Raw genomic sequence first — 15,471 nt, 5'->3', positions numbered from 1 at the left:
AATAACATTCAATCATTACGGAAAATGTACGTTGTACAATTAATGTCTATCCCATGCACGATTCTGAATTTTCTAGCAAAAATAGCATATTTTGTATAAAAAAGGTATATGCGAGTGACATATAGTCACTCGCATATACATAAAATAACTTTATTTAATCTTTCATCAAGTTAATGGGGAGGCAAATTTTATTTAATCACTTCCTAGTTATTATAAAGTTATTTTCCATATATCCCCATCATAAATGATGTGATAAACATCTTTGCACATAAATGGTTTTTTTCAACATTTCAGAGCCTCAATTTCATTTTAACATTAATGAAAAAATGGTCTTTATAGGGCTTTGTATAAAATAGAGCCTTTTTTCTAGGAAGATATGGTCCAAGATAGGCAGTTGCCTGAGCCACAGAATCAGCCACGTAATTAATTGATAATAGAACAACTGCGGTCTCTCTCCGTGCTGTAGACTCCTATTGCCTATATGAAAATGTTACTAGCTAGCACTTAGGAAGAACTGATATGTGTCAGAAATATTTCTAATCTAATCGTAGGTGTTAACTCACCTAATCTTTACATCAATTTATGAGATAGATACTATCATTTTCTCAATTTTATAGCTGAGGCAACTGAGACACAGAGAGGTTGAGTGACTTGCTCTAGGTAACACAGCTAGTGAGTGGCAGAACTGGGATTTGGGCTCATTCCTACTTCCGCCCAGCTGCCTCTTGTAATGTGTTAGAAATTCCACTAGGTAACTTGAACCTGGAGGCATTTTTAGAGGAAAATGATCCTCCCACCAACTTTTTCTTCTTGCTTTTTCTTTCCCTTTCCTTGGGCATTAGAGAAAGTTTCCACTTTACCCAGAAGACTTGGCAAAAATGGGTTAAAATATAATAAGAGCTTAAATAATCAAAAGAATAATGTGTTACAGTCAAAATTCCATGAAAAAGTGATCAAGCATCAGCGCCTGGTAAATTCCTTCTGTATGGATTTCAAAAATGGGCAGAATTGAAGTGCTGACATAAATACTTTGTGAGTTGAATGCTGACATTTTCCTGCATCGTGGACAAATGATGTAAATCCTCTTTTTGGAACTGGTGCTCTGTTTTGTGTGCACAGCTTAATTCCCAAGTCCCACCCTATGATACATAACTTGTCTGAGAGACCCGTTCCACGAACAGAACTTCTAACCGCTTGCAGTGAAATGAACAGAGGTGTTTTCAAGCAGCTCGTATCTTCACAAACCTCTCATTTCCATCTAGTTCTTCCTTTGATAATCTTATCCACTCCTGTGATTGTGCATGCTTTCCTTTCTCTGCAAAGAAAATGTCCAGCCCAAGTTCTTCCTGGGACCTTCAGATCTTCTGTTAGAAGTCTATAATCATCTTCAATTTTATACAGTCAAAGAAAACTTCTAATTTCCTTGGTCCACCCCTAGCCTGGTTCTCTCCTATCTGCTCTCTTTATATGGTACCACCATCTATACTGTTGCTCAGACAAAAAAAAAAAAAAAAAGAAGTAAAGAAAAAAAGAAGAGGAGAGGAAAGAAAAAAAAAAGAAAAGAGAAAAGAAAAAACTATTGAACCTAACATTTTCCTTTCTTCACATTCAATCAAACATGAACCCTACTGATTAAACTCCAACTTCCATCTCAATCTGACGACTTATTTCCATCTTCCTTAGTATTAATCACCCTTTCCTCTTGCCTATATCTCTGCAGTAGCCCACTGACCATAACATATGCCAAGGCCATTGTTGGATCTCCTACAGATCCATTCTCCCCTGGCGGTCCAAGTGATCTCTTTGAAACACCAAACTGACCATGTCACTCCATGGCTGAAACCCATCTATGGATCCCCACTGTTTGGAAGATAAAATGAAAATCCATAGCAGGATCTGCTCAAGCCTGTTTGCCCTGGCTTCTGACTTTATCCGCTGCCTCATCTCACTCTCGGCCACACAAATCCATCTCTGCTCCTTTGGACACACCAAATTCCTTTCCCTTCCAGGTGACATTCTTTTTCGTTCTTTTTTTTTTTTTTTTTTGCCTCCTCCATTAGCCAAGTCATATTCATCATTTAGTTCTCAGTTTAGATGCCATTTCTTTAAAAGGATGTTCCCGTACCTCTAGCTCTGCCTCTGCCTCCCCTGCCCACATCTCGGCTGAACATATTCATCCTCTTGCGTGTTCCTGTACTTGGTTGCACCTGTCATAGTTGCATCTATAAAGTCATTTTCACACCTTCTTACTGATGATGGCCTGGCGACTCTGTCAGGAGACTTTAGGTTTCATGGGGCGGGATCTACACCTTACTACATCTCCGAAGCTAACACAGAGCCATTTCATACATGGTGTTCGATAAAGGCCCGTGGAATCTACAAAATCAAAACAGCCTTTCTCTACACAGGCAGAAGTTAGGAACAGGCCTAAAACTCCTACCAGTTTCCATGCTGGCACAGAAGTCAGCATGGCCTCCTGGAATCCATGCCAGGACTGCATATCAGCTCACTTTCCTCTGCAGGGTCACCTCCTTTAAAGATACATTTTGCCTGTTGGTGACACGTTCCCCAGAGCTTCTACTCCCTCAGTAACCCAAACCCTTCTGGGCAGGAGTACTCAAGCCCAACCCTCATAGAAAAACTTAATCCAGAAAAAATAAATAAATAAAGAGAAACCAGAACTAGAAAGCTGCCTTTATTATAGCTAAACTGTTGGCTTAACTTCCTAAAATACCGTTGAATTTTCTTTCTGCATACAGCTGTGTTTATAGAAGGCAATATCATGTATGTAAATAAATTCAGATGCCGCTCGAGTTATTTTAAAACAATCAGTCTAACACTAATCAGCTTACTCAGAGACATAATCTTACCCTAAAAACGTGACAAATCAGTACACAGTGTGCAGAGTAAAATGCATGAAGAGTAATGGGAATATAAACGTTAGAACGCTGCCAGTGTCAGAATTTGGGGCTGGCCATTCCAGATGCATCAGAGGAATGACCTTCAACTGCTGCATCGCCCACCTCATCCCAGCTTCCTGGAGATAAAAGATGAACATTCTAATTATTATTTAATCATTATGAATACATTTGTTCCCAAATTTCTACGAAAGCCACACCCTTTCCCACCACCATGCTTATGCCGTTTCCTTTGCCAGAAATCTGTAGAGCCTCTTCGTCTGCCAGAAAAATAGCCTCTGCTTCCAGGCCCACCTCGAACAGCCTCTCTTCTGCAGATTATATTGTTATGCCTCCTAATTCTTCTTATACCACCTTACATAATATGGATAGTAATTGCTACTAATTCCTAAAAGTCATTGACCATTAACTATGTGTCAGACACTCTCAAAACCACGAAATGCATATTCATTCAATGAGTCCTCATCCTATGAGGTCCTCTTATCATTATTTCATTTTACAGGTGAGGAAACTGAGGCAACGAGTGGTTAAGAGCCTACCAAGCTCACACAGCTAGTAAATGGCTAAACCAGTGATCCAACTGGTTCCCTTCTGACCACAGCTGCTATTTATCAATTGGCCAATACCAGGTTGTATGTTATACTTATTTCCAAGTATCTAAATTTGAAGAGAGAAATTTGGTTGTTTTAGATATGTGGAAACAGTCTACGGCCATGCTACTCTGAACAAGCCTGATCCTATCTAATCTCGGAAGCTAAGCAGGCTCGGGCCTGGTTAGTATTTGGATGGGAGACCACCTAGGAAGACCAGGTGCTGTAGGCGTAAAAAATAAAAGAATAAAAAATAGGGATTGTAAACTGACAAGGTCCTTGCAATCTGTGAGGTCAACCAAGGGTTGCCGCACCAAAAAAAAAAAAAAGAAAGAAAGAAAGAAAAAAAAAAGAAAAGAAATAGATATGTGGAAACAGAGGCTCAGAGAGACAATGTAATTTGCTATTCTCTTATTTCTCAGATAATAAGGGACAGGGCTGGATCTAAACTACCTCTCCCCATTTGTCGGCTTTCTTTCTCACACACGCACACAAAAAAGTCAGAACCTTAGTCCAATCTCCCTCTGGCTATTTGTGCAAATAACTCCATCTTGAGGGCAACTGCTAGCACATGATAGTTGAGCAACAAAATGCTTTTGTTATTGTTTTGTTTTTAATGGGTACCACGTGTGATGCAAAGAAACTCCTGTGGTTTCTCTTGAGGAATTTACAGTCTACACGAGGACAAATGCCCATGCGTTAGTAAGAGAGCAAGTGACTACTAAGACTTTTGTGCTCAAGAGCCCCACAGGTTTTCAGAAGAGGGAGATTGGAGGGCTAGAGGCGTCTGCGCGGGTCACTGGTGAGAGGGACAGACTGGGATTGCAATCCCAGCTCTCCTTGTTCCTGCTGAGTGACCTTGGCCAAGTTTCTACACACACCTGAGCCTTTGTTTCCTCATTTATGAGAATAACCTCTTCCTTGTTGTTGTTCTGAATAGGAGTAAATGAGGAAAGTGCCAATGCCTGGCGTTGGGTAGGCACAAATCAATGATGGTCTCTCTCTCTCTCTTTTTTTTTTTCCTTTCCTTAAGCTTTTTGCCACTGCCAAGGGCATTCTAATATTCATGTGTGTTCCCTTGTAGGACCCTCAGGAAGCCCATCACTCCCCATGTGGCAGCCTCTTAGAACCTTTTGAAGGTGATTTCATTTTTTATAGGGCAGGTTCACCTGTTTTTTGGAACTTCAGACATGTCAGGGACTCTTCAGAACTAGCCAGGAAGCAGTACTTACTACTCAGTCAGTCCTAGTAATCTTCATAGCATGGGCCTGAAAGGATGGGAAGAATATTTATCAAAGCTACTCTTACTATTACCATCACTATTATGGTGCTATTATAATTATTGTTAATACTAGTCTTGAATACTATTATGATTCTGAAATTATTACTATTTCTATTTATACCACTACTAATACTACGACTACTACCATCATACTGTTATAAACCTTCCTCTTCCTACTACTATTTTTACAAATACCACCACCATCCTGCCAGTAATACTGCACCTAGAAGCTATTCGTTCTTTTGTTATGATTACTAGGTACCAAGCATTGTACTAAAACTTTACATGTATGTTTCATTTAACCATCATAAAAGTTCTGTGACATAGGTATTTCTATTGTTCTCATCTGGTGGATGGATAAATCAAGGCTTAGAGACTAAGTGAGGATCTCAAGGCCCACCTTGGTGAGCAGCAGGACTAAGACTCACACCATTTCTCTCAGAGCCCCAGGCCATGCTCTTTCTACATCCCTATGCTGCTTACAGCCATCTCAGTTTGGACAATTTGTTTTTGATTTTCCCCTTTTTCTGTGTTCTTGTGTAGGGAGATGAGAAGTCCACCCAGTGGGGAAAGACAATGACTGGACAGAGAGCTTTGGGGTAAACAGGAAGCTCACACAAAGCGGTCAGCCAGCCAGCCTGGGCAGCTTGTCTCCTGACTTTGGCCTTTGTCATCCTCCTCACATCCCCTTGAATGAGCAGTTCCACACCTGAGATAATCTGTGCAATGACATTTCCAGGTAGGTTTTTGCTGTCACTTGGATAACCAGGAAGAGAACCATAGACTGGGCTCATACACAGATCAAAGAAGATGGATAATAAACATCATGCAAAATCCTCGTTGCCCATCTTCCTATCCATACACCCTGCATTGAACAGACTTGTCCTGTATATTCATGGAAAAAAAAAAAAAAGGACTTTACTGTTCCACCTTAATTCCGCAGCACAACTAGTGAATGCATCTGTTCATGCACTCAGTTAAACAACTGCTTCTTCCCTAAATATGTAGAAGGACACAATTCATGCCGGGGCCATAATGTTTAACAAGACAGAGCCTTTCTTTACTCTTGAAATTATCCTTGCTCTCATGGAGGTTGTATTCTAGTGGGGAGGTGATTAAAAAAGAAAACAGAAAAACTAGGTAATCATAAAACTGTGGTAAAAGCTCAGAAGGAAATAAAAGAGGATAAAAGAAAGACAATAAGAGAGGGTAGGACCAACCATAAATAGGGTGGTAGGATGGGCCCTCTCAGAATTCACCATTTAAGGCGAGCTTTGCAGTAAACGAAGGGGCCAACTAAAGCACATTTCCAAAACAACAGAGGGGGCAGCATCTGCAAAGCCTTCGAATTGAGAAAGAGGTTGATAGTTTTCAAGGACTGAGAAAATCCAGGATTCTGGAGCATAGAGAATGAGTGGAAAGTGCTGTAAGAAGAAACTGGAAGGTGATACACGATAGTATGCTGGTGGGCATGGTCCAGTAAGGAAAGAAAACAAAATGGCGACGGAAACACAGAGGAGATCTTGTTAAAGGTGAGCATGGTGACTTTCTGGCCTCTGTCTCTGATTCTTGGGTCCTCATTTGCCTATTGCTTCTGATGCTCCATAAGCTTTGAGTGGTGAAAGCTAAAGAGAGCATCGGCTAAAAAAGGAACTTTCTGACTTGGAAGTCAAAGATGTTAAGGCAGCTCTCTCAAGACTTTGTGTTAAAGTTGGCCATCAGACAAGCACAGGCTGGGTAAGATTCTCAGACTTTTTTCTTCATTTTGCCTATGACCAAGCTCAGATTTTGATGTAGAAAAGTCCAGTGGATCTCCTGGCACACAATAAGCACAAAATCAATATGTATAAGTGAATAAATGAATGAATTAACCTAGCCCCATCTGGAACAGGGAGACATAGGATGAGTAGTATCCTTATCCTAGCTGATAAGAGTTTGAGCTAGATAAGTTCAGGATGGGCTCTGTAGATTTGGTCAGTTTGAGACCACATCCTAATGACCGGCTAAGTCAAGAAGGGTCAAATAGGTTATCGGGTCCCATACGGAAGTTCAGGAATGTTGCCTCAGGAGATCTGTAAGATGCCATTGTTGATTTCACAATCTAAGCCTTCCGAATCTGTTCAGTGTGAGCACATGAAGACTTGAAGCAAGGGGAGAGTCAGAGTTGGCTTGAGGTAGAAAGAGAGAGCCATCTCCACCCCTTTTGGTACCAGACTTGGGCCAAAACCAAGACCTGAACCTTTACAAGGCAAAGAACCTCCTCCCTGATGACAGCTCCCTTCACCTTCACCACAAGCCAGCACCACGGGCCCTGTACATGCTGTGTAGAAACCCTCCACTTCACTGAAAAACTCACCCTCCCACATTCTGCTAACAGTGTTCTCATTTCCCACCTGTTTGTTTTTTTCAAAGTGCTGCCACATATCCTAGTTGAGGAGCAGGAAAAAAAAAACAAAACCCAAAACTCAACAAATCTGGAATCTTTAATTCTAATGAAAACTCTATACATTAAGTTATTTTGGATTACAGTAAAAATGATGTTGATATTACATGAATTCAATGAGAGCTAAGATAGAGCTGGGGAAAAATAGTTTCCTAAGATACTGGGTCAAAGTTTGACAACTTCTCCCCATCCTATTTCTCATTCTGAAGGACGGTGGGTATAAATAACCAGATGTTCACTATGAAAGGGATAGGAGTAGATTCTTTCAGTATGTAAACTCAGGCTCCTGGGTGGGGAAGATATTTGGGGATAGGCCATTGATTCTTCTAGGAAAAAAAATAAAAAACACGATGTCTTATCACCATAGACAATAGGCAGCTCTCAACCATTGGCACATCCTATCATGTGATTCTCCCTTAAAGTCAAAAAAGATGTCTATCAGCAGTTCACTTTATGACATGGTTATCCAACACAGGCTAATAATAACAATCAAAGAATGAGAGCTGGCCTGATGAACTCCCTCCCTCCTTTCTTTCTTATTTTCTTTTAATTGAGGTTGACAACTATCAGGATATTGACCGATGTGTACTCAAGTCCTGAAATTCCTAGATTCATATGATATTGAATTTTTGTGTTTTCAAGTAGGGGGTTCATAGAAAATGTAGAATCCCTCTAAGGGGGTATGGCATAAGGATTAGGAACATCACTTTGATCTAGAGCCAAGTTCAAATTCTGGCTCTGTAACTTTGAGTCGGTGACTTAACCTCTTTGAGCCAGTCTCCTAATCTATAGCATAGCAAAAATGGTTGTATCTATTTTGTAGGATTGTGAGATGCTTTAAATAACATAATCCCAAGTATTATTGGAATGATGTCAGAGTCACATCATTGAAGCTAACAGAACTTAAACTTTCTCTTACATAGGCCCCTTCCAAGACCTATTGAATGTTTATAGTATTTGAAAGCTTATTAAATTTGTATTGAATGTTTATAGTATTTGAAAGCTTATTAAATTTGTAATTTTAATCTTCTCATTCTAAATAAATATTCACTTTCATACCTAATTTTTTATTTATAATGTTGTATTATTTTTCTTAAAGAGAGTCCTAAATTACATAAGCTTCAGGCCCCATAAAAGCTGTACAGAGTTCAGCTCAGTACCTGGCATGTAGACACCATGCCCTAAATGGCAGACGACAGTAATTCCACTAATTTTTTTCAGAGTTTTTAAATATTTTTTATATTAATAAGTTAGAATACATAATGGCAATTCAAATAAAAGAATATATAACCTGATTATTATTAGTGACAGCATGTAAAAATATGATCACCACATCTACAGGAAGCTAAGTGACTGGTAAATTTTTCATTGGATATTCTGGTGGCTTGTGGCTAGAGTCACAGAATTTCTTTAAAGTCCCTAAAATAAAGATAGATGACTAATGAAAAGGGCAGGGGGAAAAAACGAAAGGATTCCTAATCCTCAATGTCTAGTTAGTCATTTTTCCATAGATCAATCTATCCGGACTTTTTCTTAGTAGTACGTGTCCCTGTGACAACAGTTGCCGAGGGGCCCAGGAGCACCCCTCACCCGCCCGGGGTACATTCAGCTATTTCTCTGTCTCTCCATTGTTTCTCACAATTGGAGTCTGAGAGGCTGTCATCTGCCCCACTCTCCTCTATACTGTGGTCTCTTTTTTCTGCAGCGTTGAACTCTGGAGAAAACATTGGTAAAAAATGTGAATACTTCAGTGCACATTAGAACACTCTTTGTTTAAACTCACTCCCACCCCATTTCTGTGCACGATGTCTGGTGAGGAGGAAGGAAGGCGTGAGCAGAGGGACACGGCCCGGTTGCATATTTAAAATTCCATCAGTTCGATTTCTTTAATGCAATATGGTCATTTTTAATCTTGCTCTGTTTGATAAATACCTGCATTTCAAGTAATTGTTAAGATCGTGTCTGTTTTTATTAGAACTTATTTGTCATTATTTGACAGTCATTTCTAATCACATTTGTCATGTGTTCGCTTTCCTTCATGAATACTGATAGCTCCTGGAATAGAAGTTTATGAAACCCCATTCATTCTTTGAAAACACACAGTATGCCCACCACCCAGGAGACCATTTTTCTCGTCATTCAAAAATGAGAAAGTGAATAACAAAAATGAGTGGGAGGTTTATCTTTAGACACAGAAACTAGAATTGTTTGGAAGTTTTCGGAATTTTGATGACAGATTTTTGGGCAGTCAATTCAATCAATTGTGTAGTTGGAGAGTTTAGATATTTGGGCAGTTTGAACACACACATTGACAAGTTTAGATTCAAAGTTGTTGACTGTATTGGTTCAACCTAAATTCTTAGCACTGTGGGAACCTTCACACAGCCAAGTCATGTCATTCACCAAACAGCCATCCGTCTGTTCATTCAACAAATATTTAGTTATTTACAGTTTCTATTCACTTGGCAGATATTAGTTAATTCAATAGATGCTTATTCATCCATTTACTTAACAAATAATTATATTTTTCACTGGACGTTTGTTAAATTTCTACTGTATGTAAGACACGGGGATGGACCAGCTTGGCAGCTGCACTGTTCTCATCATGAGCCTATAAATTTCAGAAAAGTCATCCTTGTCTTCATGTCACCATCAGAGGAAGGCCACAATTTCTGCCTTGATTATACTATGTGATCTCACAACCTCTATGAGGAGGAAGAATGGGAGTGGGTAATGATCTAGATCATGATGGATCTCTATTACTTATGTTGTCTTCCAAAAAGCTATATGCAAAGCTCGAAACTAGGTGCTCAAAATAAAAAGATAAAGAAGACAGCACCTCTACAAAACTTCATAGACCAGAGGCATGCAGGACATTCTGAGAATCCAAATTTGAATGTGGGAGGGAGGTGGGAATTGAGATGAATGAAAAAATGAATGAATGAAGCTATATTTGGGAACCAGACCTCTGTGCCTGCCCCTGAAAGTAAGTCATGTGGAGAAGACTTCCAAGAACAAGTAGAATCTCAGGAAGCAGCTCACTCTGGCTAAAGTCTTTGAATCTCCCATCAAAACAAGACTTAATTATCATAAGAAATGAGGTAAGAACCTTCTTAATTATCATAAGAAGGTTCCAGACCTTCCTGTCAGAAGCTTGGGCTAAGTTTTGACCCTTGGCAGCTCTCACCTCTCATTATTGCAGGGTCTGCCTGGCTGGATATCAGCCTCTGGGTCTGGGGGGTGGGCAAATTATGTGCATTCAATGCTGGAGCCTCTGAAACAAGAAGAGATGGCTGGTAGGTTGGAGTGTGCATTTCATAAGTATCAATTATAATACTTAGACCCCTCCAAACACTTTCTCTCTCCCAAGAGCTTATAATTAGGGAAGGATAATCATAAGCCTAGCGACTCTCAAAGGGGCACCTTTGCAAACTGTACATGCTCAGCAATGTCTGTTAACCCTTTTGGGTGAAGAATCAGTATGTGATCTACTCTAACTTGCTGCTTTTAAGGTGGACAATATTAGAACCAGGTGACCTATCTAAATGCCTGTGATTTAATTTTTCATGCTAAATGAGTGACAGTGAGCCATAGTGGAAAGTATGTGGGGGTTGAAGTCAGAGAGTAAAGACCAGATTTTCAGTCTCAGTTCTGCCACCGATAACTGTTATGCCTGAGCAACTTCTCCAAGATCTCTGACTCTCAGTTTCCTCGTCTGTAAAATGAGTAGAAATCAGATCTACATGGTGAGGTTATGAGAAAGTTATTAAAATGCCTATAATGTACACATAGCAAATACTAAACGATAATTATTATTACTTATATTAATAAAGCACGCTATCATTTTATTAAAACATAGACAGAGATTCCCAAATCCATATTTTTGCAAAATTAGCATGGCCCCTACAATTAACCAGTTCTTGATTAAACCTCTTATTTTATTCTAAGGTTTGTTACGCTAAAGGACATAGGAGCTTCATTTTGGAAGAAAACTCCTCATTATGATAATTTAGCATTTCAAAAGAACATAAAATCATTTTCCAGTTTGATTTGGAGTTTAGTGTCAGTTAATTTCTCTTTGTTCCTCTCTTCTAGTTGTGCTAATGTCCCCTGTGTGTGTGTACATTCGTCCAATGCAATCTAAGAAACAATCACCTTAATTGATTGGGCGTTAACCTCTAACAGCTTAAGACATAGGCTTTTTATCTATCGCTCAATCCTTGCCGCAGATGTAATTCCCTATAGTGCTTACATCTTTGTCACCATCACTAGTGGTTCCTTCTCAGGAAAGCATTTCAGTAAATAAATGCTGGTGCAAACAAAACAGACCATTTACCCGAGAGGCCATGCCATCACAGAAAAACCCTGTTATGGTCTTATGCTTTGCCTAGTGGTGTACATAATGATAAATTTCATATAGGTGTCACCTTTTTCAAGACCCCGGTAAGGATTGATGGTTTACAGTAGGCTGATCCATCATCCAGAGCAGGTGGCACCCGAATGGAATTTCAGAAATCTGTTCCCAATCACATTCACTGTTGGGTGACTCAGTAACGACCCTATTTGCGATGCGTTACTGAAAATCAATGTGCCGCATTCAAGGTCAATGTACTGTTGGAAAACTCTTTAAGCACTGATGGATGGGTTGTGCTCATTCAGAATAAATGTGAGAAAAAAGTGACAGCTGAGCATCCAACAGTAACACCAACATTCAAAGACAGGCATCCTTCTTTAGCGGGTAGTGGGATTCCCAGATGTTGACATTGCACATTTCGCCTTGTTCTCTGTTTGGAGGGACGGGTCCGCATTGGTTAGTGTGTCTTTCCTCACACAATTAAGGCATCAATGTCCAGAATCTTTGTGGATATTGTATCAGCTTAATGCTTTAAAATCCCTACAAGTCAATTTGGAATTGAAAGATTCAGTATGGGCAAAATCAAGGCTAAGCATGATGTGGACTATTTAAAACATACGTCTTTGGAGACGTAAATTGGAGAATAGCCAAAGATAAGATGCTCATTCATTCAGTTTATTCCACAAACATAAAATCATCAAAATGTGCCATGCAATGAACTCAGGGTTAGGGGTGTAAAGATGAACAGGTATGCTCTCTCCAATCCCACAAGTTTAAAGTCAAGGAAGAAGACAGATGCACAACCAAATTATTAAATGCAATGGAATGTATGCCTTGTGCACAGCTGTATGGAGAAAGGTGATGGCACAGTGATATCTACAAGTGAAAAGCACACAGGAGGAAGTTGCCAATTCTCCTTGAGACCATTACCTATTGGAATGGTTGTGATTAACACTTAGAAAAGTGGAAAAGCAAGTAAGCTGAGGTTTGTGTTCAGCAAATTCTGGTTTCCAGCATAAAGATTAAAAAAAAGAGGTCCCCAATGTGACAAAGTAACTTTTGATGGTAATAGACACTGAGGTTGTAAAACAAATCCTATTTTGTCACCGCATCGCTTTCCTCCTTATGACCTGTTTATCAACCCAGCAGAGCTAATGCTTGCCCAAGTTTCTCGGCATTCACGATGTTTCCCAATGGCAAGTCTGAAGTCTTTCCTGGGGAAAATCAGAAATAGATTCTGTCTCCCTGGATAGAGAATGGCTTTCACTTGAAATTTCTTTTTTTTGGGGGGGGGGGTATTTTAATTATTAGCTTCTGAAAGGAAAACACAACCTCTTGTCTATCAAATACATAAAGGCAAGAATTTGGTAGCTGGTAAAATGATACAAGCGATTTGAGAACTATTTAGAAATGTTTCATATAAACAAAATGGTGACACCAAAGACACCAAGAATAAATGAAATGATACAGACGTTTCCTGATTCTCAATTATCAAGTTGGACCAGGCAACTGTGATCTCCAGTACCTAGTATAGAACCTGGCATAAAGTAAGTGCTCAGTAAAGAGCTGTGAATGAATGAATGAGTGAGTGAGTGAATGCACGAATTAGGGGCATTGATTAGCTATGAGGAAGACTACTACATTTTTCTGCTGTATGCAAAGGTCTTTTTTTGTGTGCTCCAAGTTTTCTTTATCAGACACCCCAACATATATCAATAATTACTCTGCCTGCTGATGCTATTTCTCTGGAATGTTCCAGAAATCCTAACTCTTGGTTGGGTTGATCATATAAGAGTTGATAGTATTGCTATTTCTACAAACTGCAGGACCCCCTATTCCTTTGTTTATTTGACAGTCTAGTTATATATGTATTCCAAGGCATATCTATTCCAGGATCCACTCATGCATCCGTTAGTCAAGTGTATGTTAGCACATAACATGTGCTAGGAACTACACCAGGCACTCGGGGCTTAAAGAAGTCTGGAATGAGATCCCAGCACTGAGGTTATTCACAGTTTGTAGCGATTGTGAGATGGGTGATCAGACATATGAATGGATCATTTTAAACACAGCATAATAAGAAACACAGCAGAGGAACTGAACAAAATGAGGTGAAGTATCAGAGTGGAGAGAGCAATTTGTGATAATTTCTCGATAAATATACCATTTCAGCTGAGCCGGGGCATCCAGTGAGAAGGGACACTCCAGGTGGGGAAGAGAAATGGAGTATTCCAGGCAAGAAAACCACATTTATAAAATCAAAAAGATGGAAAATGGTAGAGTATCCTTGAGAAATGGGGGCTAGTTCAGTTGAGCAAATTTTGGCAGGGAGGGGAAAGAAGAAAGCCTGAAAGGGTAGATTAGAAGTCGATCATAGACTTTTAATCTTCATTCACAAGGCTTTAGGATTAACCTTGTAGATAACAGGGTGCCGTTGACTTTCTACAATACTGCACAACATACATACAGAAAAGAGCACACAGAAATGAGTGCATTTGTGGAACAACTCCAAGATCAAAAAATAGAACATGTCCCACATGCCCACTTCTACTTACTTCCTCACCAAGGGTAACCCCCATCCATATTTCTAACAGCATAGATTAGCTTTCTTGGTATTGTACTCCATGTAAATGGAATTATATAAAACGCCTTTTTACTCAGTATTATGTTGGTTAGATTCATCATATTGCTCTGTATAGTTGTAAGTTATTTCTTGTCATTGCCGTATATTATTAAATCACATAAGTACACTACATTTTTAATACATTATACTGTTGACCAACATCTTTATGTCATTTGCATTTCAGATCAATGACAAACAGTGCTGCTATGCATATTCTAACACATCTTTTGGTGAATATATGTACAGATTTTGGTTAGGTATGTACCCAAGAGTGTTCAGTTCTAGTAGATAATGCCATGTTGATTTCCTAAGTGTGGCTGTCCTAATATATTCTTCAATTAGTCATGCAAGAAATGCCTGGTTATGCCACAACCTCAACACAACGATGATTTTTTATTTATTCAATTAATGTTAAGCTTTTCAACTAGATTGAAAATTTCACGAGGACAAAAAACACGTTGTGTCTTTTTTTTATTCGCCGCATTTCTAGCAGCTAGTACAATGCTTGCCATATGGCAAAAGATACATGCACACGCACGCATACATACATATGTACTAGATTATTTTCAGATTATAATATTTGTCTTAGATTCCTCTGTTAAGACAGAATCAGTACAACAGCCTACATTCTTAATTACGAAATCTATGATTATAGATGAAAATGGGGAATTACAGGTGAGATAATAAATGAATTTCCATGCCATGCCAAAATACTTAGTGAATTTGGTCATTCAATCCAAAATGTAGCTAATATAATGAGGAAGGAAAAAATTTTTAAATTCCAGTAAGTTGTAAGAACCAAACAATTTTTTTGTGTTTACCTCCTTTAGAGATGTTTTTGTAGCATCTCTTAAATAGAGCCTATGTCTATTTTTGTGAATTAGTGGTAGGAAAAAAATGTCAGAGGAAAAATGGAAAAGTAATGCAACTACTTGCTTTGCTAGGACCTCGCCCCAAGTCCACATCCACTGTCATCAGTTAAAAAGCTGGCTCTTCTTCCACTGATTAATTTCTACTTGGCCATTGTTAATAATGAGGCTAGAAGAACGTGTTTACACAGGGCAAAATGAAAGGCACAACATACATACATAAGTCATCATTAAAGAGCATCAGAGGTGAGAGGGTAGCTGTATTAACTCCAGGACCCTGGCTTCCTCCCTGAACCCTGTTCGCCCTCACGGAAACCTTTAGTTGTATTATATTAGTTGTAATGAATGATTATGATGCAAGCACACACTTGGAATTAGAAATGGCTTAGCGA

The 15,471-nt window shown here is 39.2% G+C and overlaps 1 pseudogene; it reads left to right on the top strand.

Annotated features, from left to right (window-relative positions):
* The first annotated feature begins 3,621 nt into the window (after window positions 1-3,621).
* On the top strand, window positions 3,622-3,740 carry LOC111737669 (annotated as a pseudogene).
* Window positions 3,741-15,471: the final 11,731 nt, after the last annotated feature.

This window comes from Pteropus vampyrus, unplaced genomic scaffold, assembly GCF_000151845.1.
Source record: "Pteropus vampyrus isolate Shadow unplaced genomic scaffold, Pvam_2.0 Scaffold29, whole genome shotgun sequence".
Classification (NCBI taxonomy): domain Eukaryota; kingdom Metazoa; phylum Chordata; class Mammalia; order Chiroptera; family Pteropodidae; genus Pteropus; species Pteropus vampyrus.
This window is presented reverse-complemented; position numbering and strand designations above follow the sequence as displayed.